Raw genomic sequence first — 16,617 nt, forward strand, 5'->3', positions numbered from 1 at the left:
CATACAGTAGAGAGATCAATAGTCTCACTGCTCTTACAGTAAAGAATCCGCGTCTGTTATTATGCTTAAACCTTCTTTCCTCCAGACGTAGAGGATGCCCCCTTGTCCCCGTCTCAGGTCTATGATTAAAAAAATCATCAGAAAGGTCTTTGTACTGTCCCCTCATATATTTATACATTAAAATAAGATCATCCCTTAGCCTTCGTTTTTCCAAACTAAATAGCCCCAAGTGTAATAATCTATCTTGGTATTGCAGACCCCCCAGTCCTCTAATAACCTTGGTCGCTCTTCTCTGCACCTGCTCCAGTTCAGCTATGTCTTTCTTAAACACCGGAGACCAGAACTGTGCACAGTATTCTAAGTGTGGTCGAACTAGTGACTTGTATAGAGGTAAAATTATGTTCTCCTCATGAGCATCTATGCCTCTTTTAACCCCTTAGTGACAGAGCCAATTTGGTACTTAATGACCGAGCCAATTTTTGCAATTCTGACCACTGTCACTTTATGAGGTTATAACTCTGGAACGCTTCAACGGATCCCGCTGATTCTGAGATTGTTTTTTCGTGACATATTGTACTTCATGTTAGTGGTAACATTTCTTCAATATTACTTGTGATTATTTATTTATGAAAAAAACGGAAATATGGCGAAAATTTTTAAAATTTTGCAATTTTCAAACTTTGTATTTTTATGCCCTTAAATCAGAGAGATATGTCATGAAAAATAGTTAATAAATAACATTTCCCACATGTCTACTTTACATCAGCACAATTTTGGAAACAAATTTTATTTTTGTTAGGGAGTTATAAGGGTTAAAAGTTGACCAGCAATTTCTCATTTTTACAACACCATTTTTTTTTAGGGACCACATTATATTTGAAGTCATTTTGAGGGGTCTATATGATAGAAAATAATGAAGTGTGACACCATTCTAAAAACTACACCCCTCAAGGTTCTCAAAACCACATTCAAGAAGTTTATTAACCCTTTACGTGCTTCACAGGAACTGAAACAATGTGGAAGGAAAAAATGAACATTTAACTTTTTTTGCAAACATCTTAATTCAGAACCATTTTTTTTATTTTCACATGTGTAAAAACAGAAATGTAACCATAAATTTTGTTATGCAATTTCTCCTGAATACGCCAATACCCCATATGTGGGGGTAAACCACTTTTTGGGCGCACCGCAGAACTTAGAAGTGAAGGAGCGCCGTTTGACTTTTTCAATGCAGAATTGGCTGGAATTGAGATCGGACGCCATGTCACGTTTAGAGAGCCCCTGATGTGCCTAAACAGTGGAAACTACCCACAAGTGACACCATTTTGGAAACTAGACCCCTTAAGGAACTTATCTAGATGTGTGGTGAGCACTTTGAACCCCCAAGTGCTTCACAGAAGTTTATAACGTAGAGCCGTAAAAATAAAAAAATCGCTTTTGTTTACACAAAAATGATCTTTTCGCCCACAAATTCTTATTTTCACAAGGGTAACAGGAGAAATTAGACCTCAAAAGTTGTTGTGCGATTTCTCCTGAATACGTCGATACCCAATATGTGAGGGTAAATCACTGTTTGGGCGCACCGCAGAGCTTGGAAGTGAAGGAGCGCCGTTTTACTTTTTCAATGTAGAATTGGCTGGAATTGAGATTGGACGCCATGTCGCGTTTGGAGAGCCCCTGATGTGCCTAAACAGTAGAAACCCCCCACAAGTGACCCCATTTTGGAAACTAGACCCCTTAAGGAACTTATCTAGATGTGTGGTGAGCACTTTGAACCCCCATATGCTTCACAGAAGTTTGTAACGTAGAGCCGTGAAAAAAAAAAATCGCATTTTTCCTACAAAAATGATATTTTTGCCCACAAATTTTTATTTCCACAAGGGTAACAGGAGAAATTAGACCACTAGAGTTGTTGTGCAATTTCTCCTGAGTATGTCGATACCCAATATGTGGGGGTAAACCACTGTTTGGGCGCACCGCAGAGCTTGGAAGAGAAAGAGTGCCGTTTTACTTTTTCAATGTAGAATTGGCTGGAATTGAGATCGGACACCATGTCACGTTTGGAGAGCCCCTGATGTGCCTAAACAGTAGATATCCCCCACAAGTGACCCCATTTTGGAAACTAGACCCCCCATGGAACTTATCTAGATGTGTGGTGAGAACTTTGAATGCCCAAGTGCTTCACAGAAGTTTATAATGCAGAGTCGTGAAAATAAAAAATATTTTTTTTTCCACAAAAAAGATTTTTTAGCCCCCAAGTTTTTATTTTCACAAGGGTAACAAGAGAAATTGGACCCCAAAAGTTGTTGTCCAATTTGTCCTGAGTATGCTGGTACCCCATATATGGGGGTAAACCACTGTTTGGGCGCACGGCAGAGCTCGGAAGGAAGGAGCGCCGTTTTGGAATGCAGACTTTGATAGAATGGTCTGCGGGCATTATGTTGCGTTTGCAGAGCCCCTGATGTACCTAACTAGTAGAAATTCTCCACAAGTGACCCCATTTTGGAAACTAGACCCCCCAAGGAACTTATCTAGATGTGTGGTGAGAACTTTGAATGCCCAAGTGCTTCACAGAAGTTTAGAATGCAGAGTCGTGAAAATAAAAAATATTTTTTTTCCACAAAAAAGATATTGTAGCCCCCAAGTTTTTATTTTCACAAGGGTAACAGGAGAAATTGGACTGCAATAATTGTTGTCCAATTTATCCCAAGTACGCTGATGCGCCATATGTGGGGGTAAACCACTGTTTGGGCGCACGGCAGAGCTCGGAAGGGAAGGAGCGCCTTTTTGGAATGCAGACTTTGATAGAATGGTCTGTGGGCATTATGTTGCGATTGCAGAGCCCCTGATGTACCTAAACTGTAGTAACCCCCCACAAGTGACCCCATTTTGGAAACTAGACCCCCCAAGGAACTTATCTAGATGTGTGGTGAGAACTTTGAATGCCCAAGTGCTTCACAGAAGTTTAGAATGCAGAGTCGTGAAAATAAAAAATATTTTTTTTTTCACAAAAAAGATATTGTAGCACCCAAGTTTTTATTTTCACAAGGGTAACAGGAGAAATTGGACCACTAAAGTTGTTGTCCAATTTATCCTGAGTATGCTGATGCCCCATATGTGGGGGTAAACCACTGTTTGGGCGCACGGCAGAGCTCGGAAGGGAAGGAGCGCCGTTTTGGAATGCAGACTTAGATTGAATGGTCTGTGGGCGTTATGTTGTGTTTGCAGAGCCCCTGATGTACCTAAACAGTAGTAACCCCCCACAAGTGACCCCATTTTGGAAACTAGACCCCCCAAGGAACTTATATAGATGTGTGGTGAGAACTTTGAATGCCCAAGTGCTTCACAGAAGTTTATAATGCAGAGTCATAAAAAAAAAATATATATATTTTTCCACAAAAAGGATTTTGTAGCCCCCAAGTTTTTATTTTCACAAGGGTAACAAGAGAAATTGGACCCCGGAAGTTGTTGTCCAATTTATCCCGAGTATGCTGATGCCCCATATGTGGGGGTAACCCACTGTTTGGGCGCACGGCAGAGCTCAGAAGGGAGGGAGCACCATTTGACTTTCTGAGCGCAAAATTGGCTATCGTGTTTGGAGACCCCCTGATGTACCTAAACAGTGGAAACCCCCCAATTCTAGCTCCAACCCTAACCCCAACACACCCATAACCCTAATCCCAACCTGATCCATAATCCTAATCACTAACCCTAACCATAATCACAACCCTTACCCCAAAACAACCCTAATGTCAACCCTAACCATAACCCTAATCAAAACCCTAAATCCAACACACCCCTAATCCTAATCTCAAACCTAACCCTAATCCCAATACACCCCTAATCACAACCCTAACCTAAACCCTAATCCCAAACATAACTCTAATCCCAAGCGTAACCCTAATGCCAACCCTAACCCTAATACCAACCCTAATCCAAACCCTAACCCTAATCCCAACTCTAACCCTAACTTTAGCCCCAACCCTAGCCCTAACTTTAGCCCCAACCCTAACCCTAGCCCTAGGGCTACTTTCATACTTGCGTTGTTTGGCATCCGTCGCAATCCGTCGTTTTGGACAAGAAACAGATCCTGCAAATGTGCCCGCAGGATGCGTTTTTTGCCCATAGACTTGTATTGCCGACGGATCGTGACGGATGGCCACACGTCGCGTCCGTCGTGCACTGGATCAGTGTTTTGGTGGACCGTCAGCACAAAAAAAGTTCAATGTAACGTTTTTTTGTATGTCGCATCTGCCATTTCTGACCGCGCATGCGTGGCTGTAACTCCGTCCCCTCCTCCCCAGGACATAGATTGGGCAGCGGATGCGTTGAAAAACTACATCCGCTGCCCACGTTGTGCACAATTTTCACAACATGCGTCGGTATGTCGGGCCAATGCATTGCGACGGCCCCGTACCGACGTAAGTGTGAAAAAAGCCTAACCCTAAATTTAGCCCCAACCCTAACCCTAAATTTAGCCCCAACCCTAACCCTAAATTTAGCCCCAACCCTAACCCTAAATTTAGCCCTAACCCTAATCCTAGCCCTAACCCTGCCCCTAACCCTAGCCCTAACCCTAGCCCTAACCCTACCCCTACCCCTAGCCCTAGCCCTAACCCTACCCCTAACCCTACCCCTAACCCTACCCCTAACCCTAACCCTACCCCTAACCCTACCCCTAGCCCTAACCCTACCCCTAACCCTACCCCTAACCCTACCCCTAACCCTAACCCTACCCCTAACCCTACTCCTAGCCCTACCCCTAACCCTACCCCTAACCCTAACCCTACCCCTAACCCTAATTTTAGCCCCAACTGCTCTTCTCCTGCCGGCCGGCAGATGGAGACAGATGGCGGGCGCACTGCGCATGCGCCTGCCATTTTCTTTTGCCGGCGGCCAGGAGGAGCAGCAGGAGGACCCAGGGACACAGGTGAGTATGGCAGGGTCCCTGAATCCCCCTATTTCTCTGTCCTCTGATGTGCGATCACATCAGAGGACAGAGAATTACACTTTGACTTTTTTTTTTTTTTTTGCGGTCGCCGGTAAACAGTTATTTACCGGCGATCGCAAAACAGGGGTTGGTAAAACCGACCCCGATCATGCTCTTTGGAGTCTCGGCTACCCCCGGCAGCCGAGACCACAAAGATTCTCGCGGGGCCGGCCGGCGGGCGCACTGCGCATGCGCCTGCCATTTTGAAGATGGCGGCGCCCACCGGGAGACACGAGGAGCATCGGGGGAGATAGGTGAGTATTGGGGGGCTACCTGGGACCCCTTTTCTCTGTCCTCCGATGTGCGATCACATCGGAGGACAGAGAAATTAAAAAGAGATCGCGTTTTTTTTTTGCGATCGCCGGTAAACGGTTAATTACCGGCGATCGCAAATGCGGGGTGGGTTAAAAAAAACCCAAATCATGTTCTCTGGGGTCTCGGCTACCCCCGGCAGCCAAGACCCCAGAGAAAATCCGACTCTGGGGGGCGCTATTTACTTTTTCCACAGCGCCGTTAATTAACGGCGCTGTGGTTTAAGTACCCTTAGCGTCCGCCGTTAAAAGGCGTATCGGCGGTCGCTAAGGGGTTAATGCATCAAATTATTTTATTTGCCTTTGTAGCAGCTGCCTGACACTGGCCACTAAATGTGAGTTTGTCATCCACCCATACACCCAGGTCTTTTTCATTGACGGTTTTGCCCAGTGTTTTAGAATTAAGCACACAGTTATACATCTTATTACTTCTACCCAAGTGCATGACTGTACATTTATCCCCATTAAAGCTCATTTGCCATTTATCAGCCCAAGCTTCTAGTTTACATAAATCATCCTGTAATATAAAATTGTCCTCTTCTGTATTGATTACCCTGCAGAGTTTAGTGTCATCTGCAAATATTGAAATTCTACTCTGAATGCCCCCTACAAGGTCATTAATAAATATTTTAAAAAGAAGAGGACCCAATACTGACCCCTGTGGTACCCCACTGCTAACCGCAACCCAGTCCGAGTGTGTCCATTAATAACCACCCTTTGTTTCCTATCCCTGAGCCAGCTCTCAACCCACAAGCACATATTTTCCCCTATCCCCATTATTCTCATTTTATGTATCAACCTTTTGTGTGGCACCATATCAAAAGCTTTTGAAAAGTACATATACACTATGTCCACTGGGTTCCCTTGGTCCTGTCCAGAACTAAACTCTTCATAGAAATCGATCAGATTAGTCTGACATGAAAGGTCCCTAGTAAACCCGTGCTGATATTGGGTCATGAGGTTATTCCTCTCCAGAAACTCCAGCATAGCATCCCTTAGAATGCCCTCCAGGATTTTACCCACAGTAGAGGTTAAGCTTACTGGCCTATAATTTCCGAGTTCAGTTTTTGTCCCTTTTTTGAATATTGGCACCACATTTGCTATACGCCAATCCTGTGGTACAGATCCTGTTATTATGGAGTCTTTAAAGATTAAAAATAATGGTGTATCAATAACTGTACTTAATTCCTGCAGTACTCGGGGTTGTATCCCATCCGGGCCCGGAGATTTGTCAATTTTAGTGATTTTTACACGCCACTGTACTTCCTGCTGGGTTAAGAAGGTGACATTTAATGGGGATTTTTTGTTACCACTGATCATATTGTCTGCCATGGAATTTTCTTGTGTAAATACTGATGAAAAAAAAGTCATTTAGCATTTTGGCTTTTTCCTCATCCTCATCCACCATTTCACCCAGACTATTTTTAAGGGGGCCAACACTATACTTTTTTAGTTTCTTACTATTTACGTAGTTAAAGAATATTTTGGGATTATTTTTACTCTCTCTGGCAATTAATCTCTCTGTCTTAATTTTTGCTGCCTTGATTTGCTTTTTACAGAATTTATTTAATTTTTTGTATCCTGTTACTGTTTTAAATTTTGCGTCACCTCGGTCCTAAATGCGGGCAGCTTCAGTAAAATGCCACCGGTGTCGATGCATGCACACATTGATCTCCTGGCGGATTTCGGTAAAATGGCACAGGAGGCTGCGCATGCACAGAATGAGATCTTGGTTACTCATTAAGCCGAGATCTAAATCTGTGCACGCGCAGACACAGTCACCATTTTCCTGAAGCCCACGATGAGGTCAATGTGCACAGCGAGGACTCTATGCCTGCTTCCCTTGCTTGGTATCACTGGGACACCTTGTCCTATCAGCCCAGGTCCTGCAGCATGACCCCACTCCTGCCATCGCCGGCTTCCTGCAGTGGCGATGCTGCTCCTGCCTCTTGTGAACCTGCTCCACCGCTGCGCCCCCCAAAGCTAAATTCAGACTATAAGGCGCACCCCCAGTTTCTTACCAATTTGGCTGGGGAAAAATGCATCTTATAGTACAAAATATATGATATATATTAGCTCATTATAAATATATATTAGCTCAGCAAATTGTTAAATGGCACTGCAGCAATCAGCCATGCCTGAGGTATCATGGTCTTCTGCCGGGGATTCTGTCTGAATCATGCATTTCAGAGATTTACATGGCAACCCCAGTATAAGTGCTTTTTGGGAAGCAAAATTATCAAATCACAGCAGATGAAAGATTGGTTTTATTTATTTTTCATGCCATTCCTCATGCCTTCTGTCATGATCCGTTCCGGAGTTTAGTTCTGTCTGCCTTTTCTCTGGGTGGATCATGTCAAGGGTTAATTTTGATCTGCCTCCTTCTGGACTCGGGTTTGCTATTTAGCTCCCAGGTATCCTGAGGGTGGTGTCAGCTATAGCTCTGTCTTTGGCGTGTGAACCTGACTCTGGAAGCCCTTGGTTTGTCCTACTGAACCCTGACTTGTCCTGTGTCTGTTATCCCCCCGCCTGCCCTTTCCCAGTGTCTCTTTGTCTGTCTGTTTATCTGCTTGACTCCCTGGTTATGATATCTTGGCTTGGCTCTTTGACTCTGTTTCAGTTTATCCCTTTGGTACCGTATTTTGCCCGTCCTGGTTTATTGATCCCTTGCTATATCCTGACTATCCGTTCTGTCTGAATCCGTTTGTACTGTTGTGCTCTGACTTGGTTTTCCTGACCTCGCTCTCGCCACTAGGTGGCGTCTGTTCAGTTGCTCTGTGTGTGCAGTCTGGCTTCACTACCAGGCTCCCCCTGGTGGAGGTTGCGCTGTACTGCACTGCAGCTGCATGACATTATAGCTGACCAACACATTTAAAGTGATTTCTGCATTTTTTTTTTTCTCTGCTCTGTTTGCTATAGATCCGCTACATACCTTGGCAGATCAAATGGATAGCTTGACTGTTATGATACAAGACCTGTTTGTGGAACAGAGGGCCTTGTCCTCTTCTCATAACCATCTGCAAAGGGAGCTTTCAGACACAGTTAAATTATTGCAGACTGACTTTAAACTATCTGACACTGTTGATGTCTCTTTGCACTCTCCTGAACCTACAGTCAAGCTCCCAGATACCTTCTCTGGGGAGAGGGAGAGATTTTTTACTTTTAAGGAGAGTTGCAAGCTTTTTTTTTCTCTTAGACCTAGATCTTGTGGTAATGAGAGTCAGCGAGTGGGGATAATTATTTCCTTACTGCGGGAGGGACCTCAGTCATGGGCCTTCTCTTTACCTACTTCTGCCCCTGAACGTGTGTCTGTGGACAAATTCTTTGAGGCTTTGGGACTGATTTATGACGAACCAGACCGGGTCAGGGTAGCAGAGGACATGATCATGAGTCTCTCCCAGAATGAACTCACTGCTGAACAGTACTGTTCTGAGTTTAGGCGGTGGGCTGTTGAGGTGTCTTGGGGTGACTCTGCTCTGAAGCGCCTGTTTGAGAGAGGACTTTCTGATCATCTCAAGGACGCGCTGGCCCTTCATACACCACCCAGTTCCCTGGTAGAGGCCATGACTCAGGCCATTCGTATGGATCGGAGGTTACGGGAGAGAAGAATTATCCAGCGTGAGATTTCTGCTTTGCCTGCCAAGTCTGAGGTGATGTCATTCAAGGAGACTATGGAAGTTGGTGCCATCAATTTCAAGGAGAAGGAGCGGAAACGGCGACGTGATGGGAAACTATGTTTTTACTGTGGAGATCCGGGACATTGGAAGAAGGACTGCCCCTCTTGTCCATCGTCTAACAAACTGCCGAGTCTAGGTGATGGTCTAGGAGGTCATCCAGACTCACAGGTACCGTTTTCGTCATTTCAAAAAGTTTTGTTAGAGGTGGAACTGTGTTATGGAGGTGTCTTTGCATCCACTTCAGCATTTGTGGACTGTGGATCTTCCATGAACTTCATTGACTATAGTCTGGTGTCCAAGTTAAAGTTAGGGACAGTTAGGTTAGAGACTCCCATCCATATCGTTGCCATTGATAAGACACCGTTGGCTCAAAATGTCCTTAAATTTGTCTCTGAGGAGTTCCTCCTCAAGGTGGGTTCTTTGCACCAGGAACGAATTTCATGTTATGTTATGAATAATCTTCCTGCGGGACTGGTGCTGGGGTTCCCATGGCTGCAGAGACATAATCCTGTTATAGACTGGGGATCCCGTGATATTGTTAAATGGGGTCCTAATTGTTTCAATGGTTGTCTTTCTGCTGTGTTTGTGTCCACCACTAGTCCGGAGGGTATTCCGGAGTACCTAAAGGACTTTGGTGATGTGTTCTCCGAAAAAGAGGCTGAGGTCTTACCACCCCATCGTCCTTATGATTGTACCATCAAGCTTATTCCGGGTTCTAAATTGCCCAAAGCCCGTTTGTACAATCTTTCTGGCCCGGAACGTACTGCTATGAAAAACTATATCTCTGATAGTTTACGCAAAGGTCACATCCGTCCCTCTGTCTCACCTGTGGCCGCGGGTTTTTTCTTTGTCAAGAAGAAAGATGGTGGTTTACGCCCATGCCTCGATTTCCGGGAACTAAATAAAATTACGGTGAGAAATACCTACCCTCTCCCACTCATTCCTGATCTCTATAACCAATTGTCTGGGGCTAAGTGGTTTTCCAAACTCGATCTTAGGGGAGCAAATAATCTTATCCGCATTCAGGAAGGGGATGAGTGGAAAACGGCATTTCTCACCTCTGAGGGTCTATTTGAAAATTTGGTCATGCCCTTTGGTCTCACAAACGCGCCCGCGGTGTTTCAGAACTTCATGAATGATGTGTTTTCTGATTTTATCGGGCGCTTTATGGTTGTATACCTGGATGATATCCTTGTTTTCTCGCCTGACAAGGAATCTCACATTGGTCATTTACGTGCTGTTCTTCACCGGTTACGGGGAAATTCTTTGTTTGCTAAACCAGAGAAATGTTTGTTTTGTGTCCAGGAGCTTTCTTTTCTGGGGATCATCCTTTCTGCGAATGGGTTTCGGATGGATCCCGGAAAGGTACAGGCCATTGTTGATTGGGTGCAACCCAGAGACCTCAAGGGGTTGCAACGTTTTCTGGGTTTCGCCAATTATTACCGAAAATTCATCAAAGGGTTTTCTCAGGTAGTCAAGCCACTCACCGATCTCTTGCAAAGGGGCTGATCTCAAAGTTTGGTCATCCTTGGCAGTTGAAGCATTTATTACTTTAAAAAAATGTTTTATGTCTGTTCCTGTGTTGGTTCAGCCCGATCCATCTAAACCATTTATTGTAGAGGTGGATGCATCAGAGGTGGGAGGGAGTAGGGGCGGTGTTGTCTCAGGGACCCATTACTTTGACCAACTTGAGACCATGTGCCTTTTTCTCTCGTAAGTTTTCTTCGGCTGAGAGGAACTATGATGTTGGGAACCGGGAGTTATTGGCCATTAAATTGGCTTTTGAGGAATGGAGGCATTTTTTGGAGGGGGCGGTTCATCGGATCACGGTGGTTACTGACCACAAGAATTTGTCTTATATTGAAACCGCCAAACGGTTAACTCCTAGACAGGCTAGGTGGTCACTGTTTTTCTCTCGTTTTCATTTTTCAATCACTTTTCGGCCTGGTTCCAAGAATGTCAAGGCTGATGCCTTATCTCGCAGTTTTGATCCGATATCACCCCCCGAACCTCCTTCCTCCATTCTTCAGCATGGGGTGGTTATTGCAGGGGTATCCTCTGAATTGGAGCAGGAGATTCGAAAGGCTCAGTCTCTTGCTCCTCCCTCTTTGCCTGACAATAAGCTTTTTGTCCCAGTTCAGTACCGATTGAGGATTCTCCAGGAGTTCCACAATTCTGCTCTTAGTGGTCACCCGGGGATCTCTGCCACCCGAAAAGCTGTTGCTAGGCTGTTTTGGTGGCCCTCCATGAATTCTGATATTATTGAGTTTGTGTCTGCTTGTGATACCTGTGCCCGTGCTAAGAGCTCCCATAACCGGCCGGCCGGGGAATTGGTGCCATTGTCAATTCCAGATAGACCTTGGACTCATTTGTCCATGGATTTTATCACTGATCTCCCTCCTTCCAATGGCAAAACTGTAATCTGGGTAGTGGTTGACAGATTTAGCAAGCAAGCACATTTTGTACCTCTGGCAGGATTGCCTAATGCTGAGACACTATCTAGATTGTTTGTTGAGCATGTAGTACGGCTGCATGGTGTGCCTTTGAATGTGGTTTCTGATAGAGGGGTTCAATTTGTGTCCAAATTTTGGAGGGCATTTTGTAAGAGATTGGGTATTTGTTTGACCTTCTCCTCTGCTTACCATCCTGAGACCAACGGGCAGACGGAGAGGACCAATCAGTCACTTGAACAGATTTTGAGGTGTCTTGCTACCTCTCAGCAGGATGATTGGTGTTCTTCATTGCCCGTGGCTGAATTTGCGTTTAATAATCGGATTAACCAGTCCACGGGTACCTCTCCATTCTTCTGTAACTACGGTTTTCATCCCCATTTTGGTGAATTTTCTAGGCTGGATTCAGGATGTCCAGGGGCTGATACGGCAGTGCAACGGTTGGGGGAGGTGTGGAGGGAGGTCCAGAAGAACATTGGGAAAGCTCAGGGCAAACATAAACTTTTTGCTGATAAGCGACGGTCTGTAGGACCTATATTCCTGGTAGGAGATAAAGTGTGGTTGTCTACCAAGAACATTCGTCTAAAGATTCCTTCTGCTAAGCTTGGTCCCAGGTTTATTGGTCCTTACGAGATCATAGAGGTGGTCAATCCAGTTGCTTTTCGTTTACGCCTTCCTCAGTCACTTCGGATCCCCAATGTGTTCCATAAATCCCTTCTTAAGTCCTTTGTACCATCTTCCGCTGGGCCTCCATCCCTTCCGCCTCCTGTCTCTGTGGATGGTCAGACCGAGTTTGAAGTAGAACGGATCGTGGATTCTCGCATGGTCCGTAGTTCCCTTCAGTATTTGGTCCATTGGAGGGGTTATGGTCCTGAGGATCGATCTTGGGTCCCGGCGCGATCTGTCCATGCTGATCGATTGGTCCGGGCATTTCATGCACGTTATCCTGGGAAACCTGGGGGTCCGGTGGCCCCCCCTTGAGAGGAGGGTACTGTCATGATCCGTTCCGGAGTTTAGTTCTGTCTGCCTTTTCTCTGGGTGGATCATGTCAAGGGTTAATTTTGATCTGCCTCCTTCTGGACTCGGGTTTGCTATTTAGCTCCCAGGTATCCAGAGGGTGGTGTCAGCTATAGCTCTGTCTTTGGCGTGTGAACCTGACTCTGGAAGCCCTTGGTTTGTCCTACTGAACCCTGACTTGTCCTGTGTCTGTTATCCCCCCGCCTGCCCTTTCCCAGTGTCTCTGTCTGTCTGTTTATCTGCTTGACTCCCTGGTTATGATATCTTGGCTTGGCTCTTTGACTCTGTTTCAGTTTATCCCTTTGGTACCGTATTTTGCCCATCCTGGTTTATTGATCCCTTGCTATATCCTGACTATCCGTTCTGTCTGAATCCGTTTGTACTGTTGTGCTCTGACTTGGTTTTCCTGACCTCGCTCTCGCCACTAGGTGGCGTCTGTTCAGTTGCTCTGTGTGTGCAGTCTGGCTTCACTACCAGGCAACCAGGTGGAGGTTGCGCTGTACTGCACTGCAGCTGCATGACACCTTCAAGGTGATTACACAACTTTATTCTTCAGGTCGGTGCGATTAGAGCGATATCAGATTTAGATTGCGTTTTTATGTTTGGCAGCTGTTACACAGTAAAAGACACATTTTATTGCAGATAAATAGTTTTTGGATCAACACATTTTGAGAGCTATCATTTTTCCATATTTTGGCCCACAGAGTCATGTCATAGCTTGATTTTTGCGTGACGAGTTGACGTTTCTATTGGTACCATTTTTGTGCACATGACATTTTTTGTTCACGTTCTATTCCGATTTTTCTGAGGCAGAATGAAAACAAAAGCAATTTAGGATTTTTCTTATTTTGGAGTGGGTTTATGCCGTTCTTTGTGTGGTAAAATTGATACGGGAGTTTCAGTCTTCAGGTCAGTACGATTACAGCGGTACCCCATTTATATTGTTGACTTATGTTTTGGTGCTTTTACACAATAAAAACTATTTTATAAAAAAAATAACAATTTTTGCATCCTTTTATTGTGAGAGCTATAACATTTTTAGTTTTTTGCTGATGGAGCTATATCACAGCTTGTTTTTTGCGGCCAGATGACATTTTCAGCGGTTCCATGTTTATTTATATCCGTCTTTTATATCATGTTTTATTCCACTTTTTGTTCGGCATTATGATAAAGCATTGCTTTTTGCCTTGTTTTTGATGGTGTTCACTAGTGGGAGAGTTTTATAGGTTGGGTCGTTGTGGACGCGGCAATACCAAATATGTGTACTTTTATTGTTTATATTTATTTTCATTCAAATATTGATTTGTAGATACAATATCTTTTGATTATTTCATTATGTTTGATGCAGCAGCATCCCCATGCTGTAGAAACTGTCAGCTCTGAACTGACAGAGAGACTTGCTGATCATATTTTATCATGAAACAAAGGGTAATGTCAGTGAGGTGACCGGGGTCATGTCAGTGATACAAACTGCAGGAGTGTAATCATGCTCCTGTCTTATTGTGCTCTGGCTTGTGCAGAGAGCAGTCAAATTAATGATGTGACTGCTTTCCCAAATCATCCGGATCGTCGGACAGGTGAGGAATATGGCGTTTTCTTATTTTTGGTCTTTTACACGACATGGGCTTCATTGGATTATCCTCGGACAGGTGAGTCAATGTGTCAAAGATGGTGTGGGGTTTTATTTCAAACAAAAGGACTTTAATTCTTGCTGTGTCTTTTTTACACTATGACTATGGGGTTAGTAATGGAGGTGTCTATAAAACACCTCCATTACTAACCCTTGGGCTTAATGTCAGCTGATGTAATTTATTTTTGAAAATTTTAAACACTTTGTCATTTTCTGATAATTTTTCTTTTTCTGGCCTGCCCTGCTCAAGGGCTTAACACACGGGGAAGTGTGACTGCACAGAGCGTATAGTGGTCACCTGGTCATAAATGCTGTTAAGAACTGTCCACTGTGCAAAAGCTTCACATCTTTGGGGACACACTTTTTCTGGCTAATATGTTAATTTTAACACACAAAAATGTTCAAAATTTTGGAAAGAATTGATAATTTTGGTCAAAAAGATGACAGTCCTGGAAGTCAAAGTATTTTGGCTAGATAATTGTAAACAATTTTGCCCTTTTTGACAATTCTTCTCTTTCTGACTTGACTAACATATGAGCTGTACACACATCAAAGTGCAGGGTGTGTAAAGCCTTTGGTCAGACAAGCGGTCAACAATCATTTGCTGTGTAAAAGCCTCATCGATTAGGTGAGAAATATTACTGCTAATATTATGTCAATGCCTCTGCCCAAAGAATTTCTGAATACATTTTGAAAAAAAATATTTTTTTTTCTCACAAATTTCACTTTTGAAATTAAAATAATTTTGATTGGATAATTTTCAACCATTTTGCTCTTTTCCCAGTTTCTCCCAATCCTGAGCTTTGCGGGAAAATTCAACCCTAATGCAGTAATAATATTTAATTTAACCCCTTTCTGACCTCGGACGAGATAGTACGTCCGAGGTCAGATCCCCTGCTTTGATGCAGGGCTCCGCGGTGAGCCCGCATCAAAGCCGGGACATGTCAGCTGTTTTGAACAGCTGACATGTGCCCATAATAGGCGCGGACAGAATCGCGATCTGCCCGCACCTATTAACTAGTTAAATGCCGCTGTCAAACGCAGACAGCGGCATCTAACTACCGCTTCCGGCCGGGCGGCAGGAAATGACGTCATTGCCGACCCCGTCACATGATCGGGGGTCGGCGATGCGTCAGGATGGTAACCATAGAGGTCCTAGAGACCCCTATGGTTACTGATCACCGGTGGCTGTGAGCGCCACCCTGTGGTCGGCGCTCACAGCACACCTCCATTTCTGCTACATAGCAGCAATCAGCAGATCGCTGCTATGTAGCAGAGGCGATCGAGTTGTGCCTGTTTATAGCCTCCCATGGAGGCTATTGAAGCATGGCAAAAGTAAAAAAAAAAAAGTTAAAAAAAATGTGAAAAAAATAAAAAAAATATAAAAGTTTAAATCACCCCCCTTTCGCCCCAATCAAAATAAATCAATAAAAAAATCAAAACTACACATATTTGGTATCGCCGCGTTCAGAATCGCCCGATCTATCAACTAAAAAAAGCATTAACCTGATCGCTAAACGGCGTAGTGAGAAAAAAATTCAAAACGCCAGAATTACGTTTTTTAGGTCGCCACGACATTGCATTAAAATGCAATAACGGGCGATCAAAAGAACGTATCTGCACCAAAATGCTATCATTAAAAACGTCATCTCGGCACGCAAAAAATAAGCCATCAACCGACCCCAGATCACGAAAAATGGAGACGCTACGAGTATTGGAAAATGGCGCAATTTTTTTTTTTTTTTAGCAAAGTTTTGAATTTTTTTTCACCACTTAGATAAAAAATAACCTAGTCATGTTAGGTGTCTATGCACTCGTACTGACCTGGAGAATCATAATGTCAGGTCAGTTTTTTAGCATTTAGTGAACCTAGCAAAAAAGCCAAACAAAAAACAAGTGTGGGATTGCACTTTCTTTGCAATTTCACCGCACTTGGAATTTTTTTCCCATTTTCTAGTACACGACATGCTAAAACCAATGATGTCATTCAAAAGTACAACTCGTCCCGCAAAAAATAAGCCCTCACATGGCCAAATTGATGGAAAAATAAAAAAAGTTATGGCTCTGGGAAGGAGGGGAGTGAAAAACGAACACGGAAAAACGAAAAATCCCAAGGTCATGAAGGGGTTAAACAAATACAAAGTGAAAGTGTTGTATTGAAAAAATTGATACATATAATACGATAAATTTTGGTTAAAAATCTTGCATTTTGTGCTCAAACTTGGCAGGAATGGCTTTTTCGTAAAATAAATAATGGCAGCTAAGTATCTTTCAGTGAGCCTGGGCGCATGCAATTCTTTCACAAAAACAATACAATTCAGGTGGTCTACCATCAAGTGGTGTGAACTTGAACATGTGGGAGTACAACTTCCACGGAATTGGACTACTGAGCACGTTTGTTGGGCTCACATAAGAACAACTAATGATGCAATGGAGGTGGAGGAGAAAGTGTATGGAAAGCAGTAGATGAGGAGGATGATGAGACTAACGACAAGGCAAAATCTTTGGCTGCGCACTAGTTAACAGAAAGATGATCGAGAGT

Source organism: Ranitomeya imitator, chromosome 1, assembly GCF_032444005.1.
Source record: "Ranitomeya imitator isolate aRanImi1 chromosome 1, aRanImi1.pri, whole genome shotgun sequence".
Taxonomy (NCBI): Eukaryota; Metazoa; Chordata; class Amphibia; order Anura; family Dendrobatidae; genus Ranitomeya; species Ranitomeya imitator.